The following is a 16,206-nucleotide window of genomic DNA, read 5'->3' as shown; positions in this document are numbered from 1 at the left end:
GCTATTTCCGCCCCGGATGACCATTTGCCGATATATAACTTTGAGTTTGTAAAGGGACATGTAACATTGCCGCTTGAATAAAGACTTATGTACAAAGCAGCAAAGCATCAACAGTAACCCAATAAGGTTGCAGTCAAACATAAAGATTTAGAATGTTCTCTGATATCTATTACATAAGTAATAATCTTTTTAAGTTGTTGGATACTAAGACTCTACCTCTAGCGTTTTTTCCCACTCATTCATCTTCTTGTAGGATTGTCGAAAAAACGTTGAAGCCATTTGAAGAAGCCCAAACAGTGTTGTCGCTAAAGTGGTGGAGAAAGCAGCATCAGTGAGCACAAGATTCAATGAATGACTGTAGCACCATGTGTGTACATGCACACTCGCAACACTGGCAATCTTCACCGAGACGCCGGGCAGCCTGAGGCAGCTTTCACCACAGAAAGTAGCCGAACGAAAAACCCTACATCGCTTACATAACACACAACAATGCTGCATTGGTCCTGAGTTGTTATGTCTTGGGTGCTATCCATCTCAACCGAGAACATACCTGCTGATTTGATTTAATCAGCGATTGATTCTTGAATTATGGTACGAATTATTTGCAGGATTCTTGTTAATGTCAGGACTCAAGAAGGTCACTTGCGACCCACGGCCATAGTTGCCCGACGTTTGCCCCCCTTTTTGATGCATCAATTGTAGTTTCTTACTTTCCTCACACACTCGGTTGATGTGTTCATTCAAAATTGTGTCAAACTCAGCCAATAATTTCACTAGTTCAAGATAATTTCCGTGATAAACACACTTATGTCATTCAGTTCATGGGCTGCTTCATGCCTTTTACCATGGAATGCCAATCCTTGTTCACCTAAATAGATTATCATTGGAATAATTCTTTTCACTATTGCTCTTCTCCTGTCAACTTCTGCTTTTCAAACTCTAAGGGCTGAGTTATCCACTAAGTTAATTAAGTTTGCTGACGTTTTGCGAAGTAAAAGTGCCTCTACTGAAGCTGAATGATTTTTCGAACACTCGTGCTCTTTTATTCGCTGATAGACATGAGTGAAGTCGGACAGACCAGTTGTGCATTTGCTAACTATATCAGAGTAAGCCAAACAAACACTACAGAATAGCCTTCTTTCAGCATTATCAAACGTCAACCATTGTCTAAGAATCACAGCGCCTGTGGCTAATGTTCGATTAAACACACGTTCAACATTAAACAGCACTTTTCCTGAGGAGGCTGTGGACGAAATTCAAAAAACTTTTGTAGCCGACTTAAATTTGGCCTCCTGAACATTTCTTCAGTGTATGTGAGCAATGTCTTTCTGAATTCTTTGGATCAGTAGTTTTCGTGGTGTAGTTGGAGATCGCCATGGTGTGTTCAGTCTCCCTAGGCACTGTCTCTGTCTCTGACATATCAATGAAATTGGAACTGTAGAAGTTTCTAAATCATCATCCTTACTTCCTGCATTAAATGTGCCATGTGGTAGCTGGTTTTCTATAAATTCTTTGGAAAAATATGTACATTGAATGTGTTTCAGCTGTTAGTTTAGGAATAGTTCACCTAATAGCAAATGTGTTACAGAATGTAGACCCTAATTTTCTTTGAATAACCTCATTTCTGATAATCTGATTGGTGTTAAACTGCCTTCACTGAGTTGACAAAATTGAAAATTCTGGCTGAATTGAGAAGTGCGAGTTAACAATAAGTTAATTAGTAACCAACTCATTGTTTCCTGTGAAGGCCAACTACAATAACATGAATGCAACACATAATATCAAAATACTCAAATTACTTTTTACCTATGTTTATACTTGCCAATCATGCCTTATTATTTTAAGCAGAATCAGTCGTTTGTATATAGTCGTATATGATTTTTTACAGATGTACATATGTAGGTAGTAGGTCGCATAGAGGCGATAGCAGTGAATATTATGCTTTACCTGTTTCATTTGTGTCCGTTTGTTTTTCTTTGACATTGAAGAACAAGGTTAGCGGTTTATGATGTTTTGCACTTTCTTGTAAGAGCTGTTCAGCATGTTCCTTTTGCTTTTGGGAACCGCTTTTGTATTTTTGTGGGTAGCCTGCGCATGCGCGGCTAACCACTATGTAGTCGAAAAAGTGTCCGGATGTGTGCGTGTGTGTTTGTTTGTGGGTGCCACATCTTCGGCAATCATCGGATATACAAAAGATGACGAACGGCAAATGGTAGTCACAAGTTGCCCTGTTTTATAAATTATAATGCAATATTTCACCTGTCAATTTCTTGCTTGTGGACATGCAGCTATTAAACCAAATACATTACCTTATTGCAAATGGTAGTAACAAGTTGCCTGTTTTATAAATTATAATGCAATATTTCACTTGTCAATTTCTTGCTTGTGGACATGCAGCTATTAAACCAAATGCTTTGGAGTTCAAAAAACAAAACTGTTAACAAAAGTGCATTTCAACTGATCAAAAATCTTTAAAATATTGTTCAGATACATAGATAAGTCCTTAAAAATTGTTAATGCGAAATATTTGAAACAATTTTGGACTCTTTGTTATGTGACTGTAAAATGATCTGGCAAATCAAGTAGTTTATCTTCAATAAAATCTTTCTTAAGATCTTTCTCCTTCTAAACTAAGCTTTACGTTATCAGACGATGTGTGCCACCATCCTGGAACCTTACTCTCCTTTTTGTTCTGTTCACCTATTTTGCTTAAAAAATTTCATTTCCTATCTCTTGTAAAAATGCTTTTATATATGTTTTGATCTGTCCTAAAATGTATTTAATACAATAAAATATTATAATAGATAGATTCCATAATAAATCGACTTTGTTATAACTGTATTCAACCAGCTAACTATAGGGCGTTTATTCCGTTGTCTATGGCATTAGAACATAAGACTAGAAAATAATATTTTACTGCATCAGTTGATATTTACTCGCCACTATAGCAGCTTTGAATATAGCATTAATAATGTTTTACAGGCTACCCACATGTACACATTGGGTACCTATTTTTTCTTTTGCACTGAACTGCCGGCACCATTCATTTTTTGAAATACCGCATGATTCTTAATTAACGCATGCACTGTAGGGGAAGCGGAAGTAAAGGAATTTAACTTCACGTTCGTAGTGCCAAGGAAAATCACCAAACAAAGTAATGTTAATGATATTTGAAGCTGATTTTATTTGTTATAAATTATAGCCGTGAAAGCGAGCAAAAGTTAAGTTTCATAGATGAATATGTAAATTCATATACCTTTCAACGCAGCACTCAATTTTTTAAATATTTTAATTTACCCATTTTAACCTGCTTGGGGCACACTATGGCTAAATTCTCAATTCCCACACCGTCCTTGCTCACAGAGTGACAGTGCTGTATTTTATATAGTATACTAACAGTAACACTGTGTCACCAACACACAAGAACAGTAATTCACACCAGTATGATGATGATGTATTCCTAATAATAATATACCTTGTTTCTTTGAACACCTTTTAGACAAAACCTTTGAGCCAAACCCCTCATCTTCCTCGTCATTCAAAGAAGCACATGTATCTATAACATGGTAGGGCTCTTTGCAAATTTTATATCTGTGTGCTCCAGTAGTTTCCTTCTTGCAAGTTACACATTTAAGTGATGTAGCATGATTTGTTTCTGAATTAATGCAAACTGCAAGTACAAATGATCTCTCAATGGCAGTATGTCTAGAGTTGGTAGGTATGCAAATATTTTAGGCCAAATTGTCATTAGTGCTATGAAGAAAACAAAGAAAACAAAAGGCAAAGACAAAGGAAAGAAAGAACTAGTTTGATGTTGTTTGGCCTCAAAATATGCAGCTATCTACCAACCCTGAGTATGTCAGTGTGGAAGTGGCACTGCATCTGTGCATCAGGATACTCATATCATGATATATTAATATTCGTGTGTGAATTAGCATACTAAAACGTAGGCAGCAATTAGTATTTATTACACTTACCATTTTCTTCGGAAAGTTCCATCTGACTTTTTTAGTATTTGTAAACTACTAAAACTTGAAACTTTTTTGTGATTAAATGCAATTTTCAACAAGAGAATCCAGATAGCATGTGTTGAAACAAGTCAACACAGGCAACACAGTGATACAGTAGGATATTAACAGATATTGGTGTAATGGTGTTCCTGGTAGTTTTCGCAAAAATTTTCTTATATGTTATAAATTTTTTCAAAACATATGCGCGGATTTTTTATCTTTTGACAAAAATGGCGGATGAAAAATTGGCTGGAAAATTTTGCACGGGGAACATGTTCCACCTCCAGAGTACCCTAAGTACCCTACATGTAAGTAAGTACCCTACATGTTGTGTGTAATCATATTTCAGTGAGTGAACGACTTATTCAATTTATTTTTTGTCAATAGTCTTTAATATAAATATCAATATCTCACATGTTCATACTTCATGTAGTGATGTTGTCATTGTTCATTATGTTCATTATAAATCATTAGTGACTTGTGTGTGGATTTGTATGTTGCTGCTCTAGAGTGAAAGTCTATTAAAACACATATTACTTTCATATTCACAACTCCAAGTTGAAGTCTCCGCTTAATGACAATGGTAGAAAGACATGACTCCACATGCTCCTCATCTTGTCAAAATTTCACTCATAACTCATCATCGACACCGCAGGGCGAAAAATTTAAATTCAGCAATCCAAAATTTACGTAGAAATGGGATGGAATAACTGCGGAGCCCTATTAGTGCCATAGAAATTTGCATTTGTATTTTTTATACGTTTCGACTTTTTTCTTGCATCTCGACTTTTTTCTCACGTCTCGACTTTTTTCTCGCGTCTCGACTTTTTTCTTGTGTCTCGACTTTTTTCTTGTGTCTCAACTTTTTTCTTGTGTCTTGACTTTTTCTTGTGTCTCGACTTTTTTCTTGTGTCTCGACTTTTTCTTAGATTTAATAGTAAAATTTTTTAGGTTTTGTCAAATTTGTCAGATTGTGGTGTCAAATAATCAAAGGAAAGATAATAATTCTACATATAAGAATGAATTTTGAGCAGTTAATGTTTTGTTTTGTATTGTTACTTGTTGAAAGATTCAGGGTGTCGTCGAATGCATCAAGAACACCCAAAGCGGAAAGACGTCTTTCGAAAGCCTCAATAGATATATTGGCTCGCCCAAGCACATACCACTAAAGTTGCCATTGTTTGGCTTAATGTCTTAATAGGTAGAAGGGTTCCAGCAAGGTCAAGAACAGTCGTAAATTTATCGTCGTCCAAATTATAAAGTAATGACTATGACTATGAAACCTTTATTTACCCCCAGGGTAATCCCTTCAGTGTCCCAAGGAACACTGTTATCATTGGGAGCCCTGGTAAGTTCATTCATATGTACAATAAAAGAATAAAACTACAAATTATTACAATGATTAATACTTAGCTAATCGTTAAATATATATATATATATATAAAATTTGTGTCCGTATGCACAAGCCGTTGTTATACATTATTGATTTAAAAAACTATTGTATATGACGGCTCCATTATAATAAAATGATCTTTTGGCAGCTTCTATCCTAACCGCCGGAACTCTAAGAAGGTCACTTTGGCGTGTTCTCCTTGTAATAACGTCTCTATTAAACTTAAAATAATCACAGAGAAACTGTGGAACATTACCATTAATACATTTCTTCACTAGCTTTAATACATGCTTTTTCCTTTGAGACTCTAAAGTGTCCCACTTTAATTTGAACATTGCGAGTTTGAACATTTTTCTTTCCACTAGGAAAGATTTTTTTAACAGTTTTCCAGAACGTTTTTGGATCCCCATTGTTATCCTCAATTAGCTTACAACTATACAGGGTGTATAAAAAAAATGTCCCAAATGTAAAAATTCCGTTTTTCAGGATATTTTGCAGAATTTGGCAAATTTTTGTGTTCCCAGAGATAGTTAAGACTTATCTGGTATACCTAGGCCAAGTTTGGTTTTTCATTAACAAAATTATGTTACCGGGGGGGGGTGTTTCTTTCCACTGATATTGAGAGGGCTTGCGCGCGAAAATGTGAAGCTGAAATTGAGATATTATTTAGCTGTCTAAAAGTAGGAAAGCTTTTTAATAAACTGTCAAAGTTTCAGGAAAAATAATGCATACTGGGAGCAACGCGAGACCCCTAAAGGTGACAAATATTTCATTGCGCAGTGGATTAAATGCATCGTTGATTTTAGCGTGACCGATCTCATGCAAGGCTGTGCAAATGAATAAATTAAATTGAGAAACTGAACACAAAAACAAAGCGATTTATTCGGGATGTTAATCCTCAGCATGTCCACCATTTCATTCTAAGCAAACTGCGGCTTGTCTGAGCATACTAAACACTGAACAGCGAACCATTTGTCTGTCCATTCGCCTAGATTTGCCGGTGGTAGCGTAGGCGATTTACAAGAAAGAATTTCGAACGAAATGGATAATTTGAGGCAGGACAGACAAATGTGGTTCGCCGTTCAGTGTTTACCATGCTCAGACGAGTCGCAGTTTGCTTAGAAAGAAATGGTAGAAATGTTGAGGATTAACATCTTGTTATTAAATCGCTTCGTCTTCTTGTTCAGTTTCTCACTTTAATTTATTCATTTGCACAGCCTTGCATGAGATCGGTCACGCTAAAATCAACCATGCATTTAATCCACTGCGCGCAATGAAATATTTGTCACTTTTAGGGGTCGCGCGTTGCTCCCAGTTTGCATTATTTTTCTTGAAACTTTGACAGTTTATTAAAAAGCTTTCCTACTTTTAGACAGCTAAATAATATCTCAATTTCAGCTTCACATTTTCGCGCGCAAGCCCTCTCAATATCAGTGGAAAGAAACCACCCCCCCGGTAACATAATTTTGTTAATAAAACACCAAACTTGGCCTAGGTATACCAGATAAGTCTTAACTATCTCTAGGAACACAAAAAATTGCCAAATTCTGCAAAATATCCTGAAAAACGGAAATTTTACATTTGGGACATTTTTTTTGATACACCCTGTATTTACTTTTTGAACGACGTATCAACGCAGTAACGCGATTTCGCCAAACTCGATACGAAGCCCAATCTTCACCTTTGTTAGATCGCCTTGTCCTTTTTAGATAAAAATCACGTTCCCGCATACACTTTTTTATTTTGCTATTCATCCATGGACAATTCAACCCACGTACTTTCTTAATTATCTTAGGTGCATGCTTATTTGCAACCGTGATAAAAGCTTGCTTGAAATTTTCCCATAAACTATCAACAATTCCCAGAGGACCATCTGTAGATGCCATAATAAAATCCCAATCGATGTCTCTAAGCGCATTACAGAAATTAGAAGGATCATAGTTTGCATAATTTCTAAAGGTTTTTACTTGTGACGACGGTAAACGAAGCCAATTAAGTTTACGTACACAATACACAAGTTCATGATCACTGAGATGAGACGTCAAAGTACCAGAGACCCTAATGTTCTGTGGACTATTCGTGACAATTGAATCCAGAATAGTCGACGAGATTTGTGTGATTCGAGTGGGACACTTCCTTTGGTCCGGTCTCCTGGTTGAAAAATCCAAGTTATAATCCCCCAGTAACACTATTTCAAATCCCTGAGAGGTTATGATTTCAAGAGTGTCCGTAAAGTAACTCATAAAACTAGCATTATGATAGTTGGAAGAGTCTGGAGCTTTATAGTATGTCCCTATCAAGAATCCACATGATTTGGGCAAAGTTACTTCCAGCCATACACTCTCAATACTATCAAGTTCTAAATCTGCTCTACGTAAAACAGGCAAATCTGATCTCGTATAAACAACGATACCGCCTCCCTTTGAGCCACGATCTCTTCTATGAATATTATACCCAGATATATCAATTTCAGCGTTTGAGATAGCACTTGTCAAATGTGATTCTGTAAAGGAAATAACCTGAATCCCAGATTTAAGTTGAGACACGATAGAGCGAACTTCATCTATTTTCCGGGTTAAACTTCTAATATTTTGATGAATACATTTCAATCCACGCATCTCTACAACGTTTCTCATATTCACAATAAAGTCGGAACTGCTGTTATCATCTCCGGTTGTATCTTGTAATGATGGTACATAGCATAATTGACAAGTTTTAGTAAATTCAAACTCGGAACCAACGCATTTAATATGAAAAGCACAACCGCACTCACAGCATTGAAGTTGAGATTGCTTGTTCTTAAAATTCTTAAGACAAGCAGCACAAGTTCTTTCATCAGGCCTGGGGTTCAAAGCAATATCATTGCACAACAAGAGCAAATTGACAAGGCATACCTGCTTCACCAATCCAATAGCTCGAAGTAGCTTCTTGTCCAGCGTTAACGAGATCAAGTTAGTACATTTTGTAACTCTAAACGCACCATTAGGTATTACAGGTTTCGACAGCTCCACAGCAACTTGTAGTAACTCAGCCTTATTAAACTTATAGTAGACACTAACTTGCAGTAACTCAACCTTGTTTGAAGGCTTACTAGGCACAATATTCAATGTTGGGCGTATAAATTGAACAACCACAATGAATAAGAAGCCAAAATAAACAATTTTTCTCTGGAAATCTAGCAGACCACTACTCATCGCCATCTTGGATTTTTAGAATGATTATGAATGCCCATAAAAGGGACTCCTGCAACTCGTTGTCGTAAATGTCTTGAATATCAATAGCAACGCTTTTAACTCCTCTAGCAAACACTTGAAACATTTTCAGAGAAAGATACTGAGGACCAGGCCGACCCTGTACCAATTACATGGCTATGATTAATCCTGCGAAGTAATACTCATTTTGTTCAATGCTACTAGCTTGACAAGACAAAAATTTAGCATCTTGTGTGCCACAAAATATCTGGGAAGTAACCAACCACTGTATTACAAGTGTAAAATACTCTTTCATTGGTCCCCTAAGTCAACCATGCCCTCACTGTTCCCTACATAAATTTTACGGACACTTTGTTATTTGGTGCAAACAATTTCCGTGACAGTGCTCGCTTTGTTCCCTCACAAATAAAGTTATGTGAAATGTTAAATTTGGAAATGTTACTTAGATCGATAGTCATTGCCAACTTTGTAAGAATCGCGTTCGCAGAATTTTCACCACAGGACGAGGTGTTGATTTTGCCATAATCAGTTGCTTTGTGTTCCGCAAAGGCTGAATCATCAAAATTGGTCGAAGAATTTGTCGTCTTCAAAAGAGATGCATAGTATGTGTCCAAGTGACTAAGACCTTTTCCTTTGCTTGTCATTATTCTACAAATAACAATGAAATTTATCAAGCACACTGTTGCATAAAGCTATATTATATAGTTGTAGAGAAAGGTACAATGTAGTCGTAAAGAGTTTTTTGCAAATCATCAATTGTTCTACTGTCCTTGGAGCTGCTGGCTGTGTTTGAGCACAAACCCATAATTGCACTAAAAGTGGTGAGCTGATTGCACTAATAATTTGCTATTTTACAAGATAATCCTTTAGCTGTGCCAAGCACACAAGGGTCGGGGGCGCTTGCAAGAACATTCAGTTTCAAGATGCTCGAGATCAAATTACCTCGGTTCAACTGCGATCAACCGCGGTTTTTGTTAGGTTATTTCTGGACAGTACTGTATGCAAAAGTTTACAGAAATATTTACTCATCTGATGATACACTATAGAATTAGGGTACTCCCAAAGAACATTTTAGAAAGAAATTATATATTACGACCCTAAAAGGATCCTTTCAAGTGGCTAAAGAGTAACCTTGTATCAGATTCAAAAACTATGCCATGCGATAAGAAGCCCGAAGGTTTGATGTTAATAATGATTTTTGCCATAACCATTCTATGATTAGCTTAAAGGCATTATTCCACCCCCATGCAATAAAAAACAACAGCTGATAAAAAATATTCTTGCCGAGCTGATAACTAAAGGCCTGCATGTTCACATCTACTCACCGTTTCGGCCCACTTTTCATTTATAAGAATAGGCAGCCCAGAAATGTTTTCATTCTCGTGGCCAGAGTCTACTCGGTCTATTATGACAATATTATGCCATAATAATAATAGACCGAGTAGATTCGCGTACATGCGCGAGCGCAACAAGAACAAAAACATTTTTCTTTTGAAAATTTATAAGTACTGGTTAACTTTTAAGTTTTAAAATGGCGGACATATCATTATTTCCAGTTTTAATTGAACAGCAAATCATTAAACATTACCCTTCTGGTTGCTGTACTAGTGGCTGTAAAGGATCATCTTTTGATGACATCATGTCACAAAATTAAATAAAAAATATTGATACAACGAATTACTTGATACATACTTTAGAAGTGATTTGCAAGCTGGAAGAAAAATGGCTCTATAAACGATGGTGTTCCCTCGGAGGATTCTACCATGTTTAAAGTGTATTTATTGCACACAGGACTGCTGGGTTGGAGACCATTTCCAGAAGAGTCAGTTAAAATAAATTCTGTGGGATCAGTGCACAATGAACCAGCCCAATCATACACAGCGTACATCTTCATGTTGCCAGGGAATCGCCTTGAGAGAAGTCCTAAAGACGGATGTCTTATCTTTACAGATACAAAATGGGTACTGGGTTCTGGTATGACTCTTGCTTTACGTGCATCCTGAAGTTGCCCTTTCAGATTGTTATTCGGAACCTCACAAAATGTATCGCCATTTCAGCAGTTTTCACTTTATCCAACGACTGACATTTGAAACTCTTGATCTTGTTGATCCATTAGAGACTTTCGTTCCTCTGAAGATCCAATTAGTTTAAAATCCGTTGTTGTGTTTCTTGCTGTACTATATCATCCTTAAAGAACAAAAAACAGTAAAAAAATTCAGGCTTTACAAATTACACAATAACTATGCAAGTAGCTCTTGATGAAAACATACAAAGTATACATGCTTTTCCTTGACAAACAGAGGGTAAAACGACTATAAACCCTCATAGATGGAAGTAATAAGTGAGAGTGGTGTGGGGTATTGAATTGGTATAATCCAAATTTTCAAACACCCCATCCAGTATGTTTGTTCCTGAACGTAGGAACAGACCGAACAGGCCATCGTTGGAACAGACCGAACGGTTAATTTTATTATTGCCTTAGTTAATTTTGGCAAAAGTAGTTCACAAAGGCACTATTCTAAATGCAATTGATTATAATATTCTTTGTAGTAACACATTCCACTAACCTTGAACGGCGATGTTTCTAACTCAACATCTTTATCATCATCGCTATCCAGGCCTAGCGGTATTTTTTTTGTTCTAAGGGTAAATACGAACTGTTTTAATTTTATGAACTTCCATATAGTTTGCAATGTTAAATGACATAATTCTGTCGCCAACTTTAATGGTTTCATTAATCCTTTCATTCTTAAAATTTGCGAGGTCTGTGAGCATTTCATCCAATTCCCCAAAAAGCGATTGTCCATTTGGAAAAAATAGGTCTTTGCACATTTTTATCAGTTCAGTTCGACATATATTTATTGGAACATCTACTGTTCGACTACCTCCTCCTTTTGATAATAGAGAGTTTACGATTCACGACGCGGCTAGAGAAGACGCGGTAGAAAGGCTTGGTAACAAGCGCGGCCCAAGACGCGTCGTCTTATTTTGTTCCTAACGTTACGAAACACAACGCCACAGTGACAACGCACTAGAAAACATTAATTTTGGCGGGAAAACTATAGGTTTTTCAAAATCTTCGTAATGTTTGTTTTTGAAAGTGCGAATTTAAATGGAAAATGAACTTCTGCTGTTTAATGCGGGCAATATCATAAATGACGAAGAGTTCTTGCTTTTGCGAGAAAGAAACCGGCAGTCCAATTTGCATTCATGTCTCCCGTACTGGAAATACGAAAGGTTTAGCCTAGAAGAAATAGCAAACGATGAGTGTGAGGTTGAAATGCGATTTAAAAAAGATGAAATTTATAGTCTTGTAGCAAGGTTTGGACTTCCCGAAGTTTACAAGTGTTATAATGGACTAGTTGTGGACTCGGTGGAGGCTCTTTGCATTTGCCTCAAACGTTTTGCTTATCCATGCAGATATGCAGACCTTGTACCTAGATTTGGAAGGCCTGTACCTCAACTCTGCATGATATCAAACATGATGATTGACGAACTATATGATAAGTACAGTTACCTTCTGCAAGAACTCGACCAACCCTGGCTATCTCCTGAAAACCTAGAACTGTATGCTGCAACCATTCATGCCAAATGAGCTGCTCTTGATAACTGTTGGGGCTTTATTGACGGGACAGTCAGGCCTATTTGCAGACCAAAGCAGGATCAGAGAATGGTTTATAATGGCCACAAGAGGGTACACGCCCTCAAGTTTCAGTCTGTCGTGGCACCTAATGGTATGATAGCAAACCTGTATGGCCCTGTAGAAGGGAGACGACATGACAGTAGAATGCTGGCAATGTCAGGCTTATTGAATCAGTTGGAGGAGCATTCACTTTCATCAACTGGTCAAGAGTTATGCCTGTATGGGGATCCTGCCTATCCACATCGTCTGCATTTACAGTGCCCTTATGCAAGACGTGCAGGACTGACTATGGAAGAGCAGGTCTTTAATCAATCCATGAGCCGAGTCCGAGTATCTGTGGAATGGGTCTTTGGTGACATCACCAACTATTTTAAATTTATTGATTTTAAAAAAAATCTCAAAATTGGGCTGAGCGCAGTTGGGAAATTTTACATAGTCAGTGCTCTGCTAAGGAATGCTCTTACTTGCCTACACGGCAACACAACATCTGCATTTTTTCAGTTACAACCACCAGCACTGAATGAATATTTTGTATAATATGTAGGGATTTGGGAAGTTAATTAAAGCAAATTTTGTAAATCTTAAATTTATAATGTAAATTAATCAATTCAATTAATTCCATAACAGAAATGTTGTAATATTTATTATAAATGCGTAATTATTGAGAACTCTTACTAACAGTTAACTTTCAAAAATGTTTTAACGATGTATGAATTTTTTTAAAAAAATAAGTTAAATATAATATTCATACCATGTCCTAATTCTTCTTTTGTGCTTGCTCTATAAGTCCAACCAACAGTTTATTTTGTTGCTGCAATATGGCAATCAGATCATTTTTTCTTTGTTTCTAGTTGCTTCTTCACCTTTTCTTAGCTCAATCTCCTTCTCTTTGCTTTAACTCCCATTGTCTTTCTGCTTCTTTCTGTCTCAGAGCCAACTTTTGCCTTTTTAGTTCAATTTCTTCTTTCTTTATGGAAATATCTTTATCATTTTTATCCTTAAGATATTCAATTGTGTCACCTGAACCTCTTCTTTTCCTCTTTTTCCCACTGGCACCTTCTTGGTCAGATTCCCTTTCCCTAGTTTGTGAAAGTCTCTCCATTGATCTTTTTCTCACACTCTCAGCAGTTTCATTTTCTATCTCGGCACTCTTTTCCTTCTTTTCTTCCCCTCTAGCAAGCTCTTCTTCTGCTTCTTTCATTCTCTCCATGATATCCTCTATTGCATCATCCAACTCCGTATGCCCTGGACTTATTCCACTTGCCCTTTCCTCTGCTGCTATTTTTCTTCTGTGATCTCTAATAAGCTTTGTGAAATGCTCACGCACCGCTCTTTGATCAACAATGAAACGTGGCTTTGCAATCTGGTTGCATGAACTTGCAATTTTCTCCCAACATTGACCACGTTCACGTGAACCAAGTTTCATCTTATAGGGTTCTTCAACCAGGACTTCCCTGCACAGGAGCATGTCATGGTCATATGTCGAAGACATTTTTTGTCTGAGAAAAGGAAATAAAACTATTACTATATATTGTAATATTTAACTACTGAAATGAAAAATAATATATAATAATAACCAAGTAAACAAACAACTATCAAAATTGCATCATGAAAACGTGGTATATAGTATTCGACTACATTATGTATTATTATTGGACCAATTTAAATATTAATACAAATATTAATGTTTTCATATTTGCTGATTCAAAGATTTAATATACCAAAAATCTATTAAAATGTAATTCCATTGTCATTTGTCAAATAGTTTGACTGTAAATTCACGATGCAACTTACTTAGCAGGTGTCTTCTGGCGTTGTTAATTTCTTTCTTTAATATCAGACATGCTTTTAATTGCAGTTCTAGGATAAAATATGGACGCCACTTGTGTAAACACAATCGAGCACAAATATATGCCTTACACAATAGATTTTACAAAAGAAATTACTACAGGAAATGAATCAAAGGTACTAACTCACTAAAAATAAATAGTTAAGGACTTAAATTCAAGTTTTTAATACAAAATTATTCTATACTCACTTGAAATTCTCAGCGTAGTGGTCACAACGTGAAAATGACAAAATTCCGTCGTAGAATCGTCGACAACGCATTGGAATTTGTCAAGACGCGTTGGCCGCGCTTGTTACCAAGCCTTTCTACCGCGTCTTCTCTAGCCGCGTCGTGAATCGTAAACTCTCTAATGGTACAAATACATAAGCGTCATCTTCATTTTGAAAATGTTTCCATCCAGTATAAACTTTTTTTGTCTTAATTTGGTTCATCTGTTTAGCTTGATGAAGTGAAACATTACTGTTTTCTGAACTTTTTTGTCCAGTTTTTAGTTCTTTTTTCCTGGTCAAAAAGGCATCAAGGAGAGACCTTTTCTTTTCATTTGCCTCCTGAATTGATGTAGATGTTGCAGTTGCCTCACTTTTGCAGTAAGCAATGAAGTTTAATCTCTCACCTGCTTTTGTCAGTCCAAGGTCTTCTAGGACCTTGTGAGATGCATTTGCTACAGCACAAATATCCATATAAAATACATATCAGAAACAGACTTTAACATATTATTAATGTAATGTCTCTTTATTTGTTGATTTTGATCATATGGAATTCAATAAAAAATTTTTTACTAACCCTACAATGGAAGTTTCTACTGCATGGTCTAGCCATGCAATAGTAAGGTCCCATTGCATAGTAAGGTTGCTTTCACTAGATTCATATCACTCACAATAATAATTTTGGTTGTGTTAAAACAAAATATGAAGGAGAATGTGGTGCCACTGGAGTCACATTTGAAATTGTTTGTCAGGAATGCAAACACATATATGTAGGAGAAACGTCAAGAAGTGCATATAGTCATGGCAAAGAACATTTACACTCCTTGAATCGCCCTGAAGAACAGTCTGTCATGTGGAGACATGCAAGTGAGAAGCATGGAGGCGATATACCACCCTTTATATATAGGCGATATACCACTGATATACTGGCATTTTCCGTGACGATGCAATGTTAAGACAGGTTACAGAAGCAGTAAACATCAACAGAGTAAAGCAAAGTGAAGTAATAAACACAAAGAATGGATGGAATTATGTGAAAATTCCCCGTTCTATTCTGACAGTAGATTGATCATGTTATTACATGAAGTTTCAACAGTAGATGGATAGTATATTTGTATTACATGAAGTTTTTCATGTTTTTAACATTTGTTTACTATATGGCGATTTGTTGAAAAGGTCCGAAGGACGAAACTAGTACTTTTAATCTCCTTATCTTTTTTATCTTTTTATTGTACATAGTGTCGAAAGTTAACAATATATGTATTGAGATATTATTATGAGTTTGAGCAAAACTTTCTTGGCTGCAGCAACAGATATATCTAGACAACTCAGCTTCATATGCTGGACATGGTGATAAAACTACAAGACTTTAAATTAGTGTCAACATGGGAAAAATGTGAATTACCAACACAAATTATCAAAGCATGAGATTATATGTGCATTGGGAATATAAAAAATGTTACCTTCTCTGATTTGAAATTTGATATAACAGATTCAGAGCATCCTCTGCTTTTCAAAAATTCTGTTACCTGTAAGTTCATAAATTAAGGTACTGTTATGTATAAAGTATGAGATATAAAACACAAAACAGTCCATGACTGACTTATTTTTCAACCTTGACAGCTTTGTGGGTGGATGGAGATGCAGTAATCTAACTAATCTTTAGCAGGTCAATATTAAACTATAATGTACGTAATATAATATATATAAATGGTAGCATTATAGAAAATTTGAATAATTACAGTGTCTAAATCAATTCTATATAACCAATATCAATACAAACAGGAATTTCACACGTTTCTTTGATTACTAACGCCTGTATTCTAAAAGCTCACTCACACTCAAACTCATTGAGTGGGAGATCTTAATCTTCTCATAACGTTTCAATGGCGG

Source organism: Dendronephthya gigantea, unplaced genomic scaffold, assembly GCF_004324835.1.
Source record: "Dendronephthya gigantea isolate DGI-Jeju-01 unplaced genomic scaffold, DenGig_1.0 000066F, whole genome shotgun sequence".
NCBI lineage: Eukaryota > Metazoa > Cnidaria > Anthozoa > Malacalcyonacea > Nephtheidae > Dendronephthya > Dendronephthya gigantea.
The sequence above is the reverse complement of the archived record's forward strand: the minus strand, read 5'-3'. Positions refer to the sequence as shown.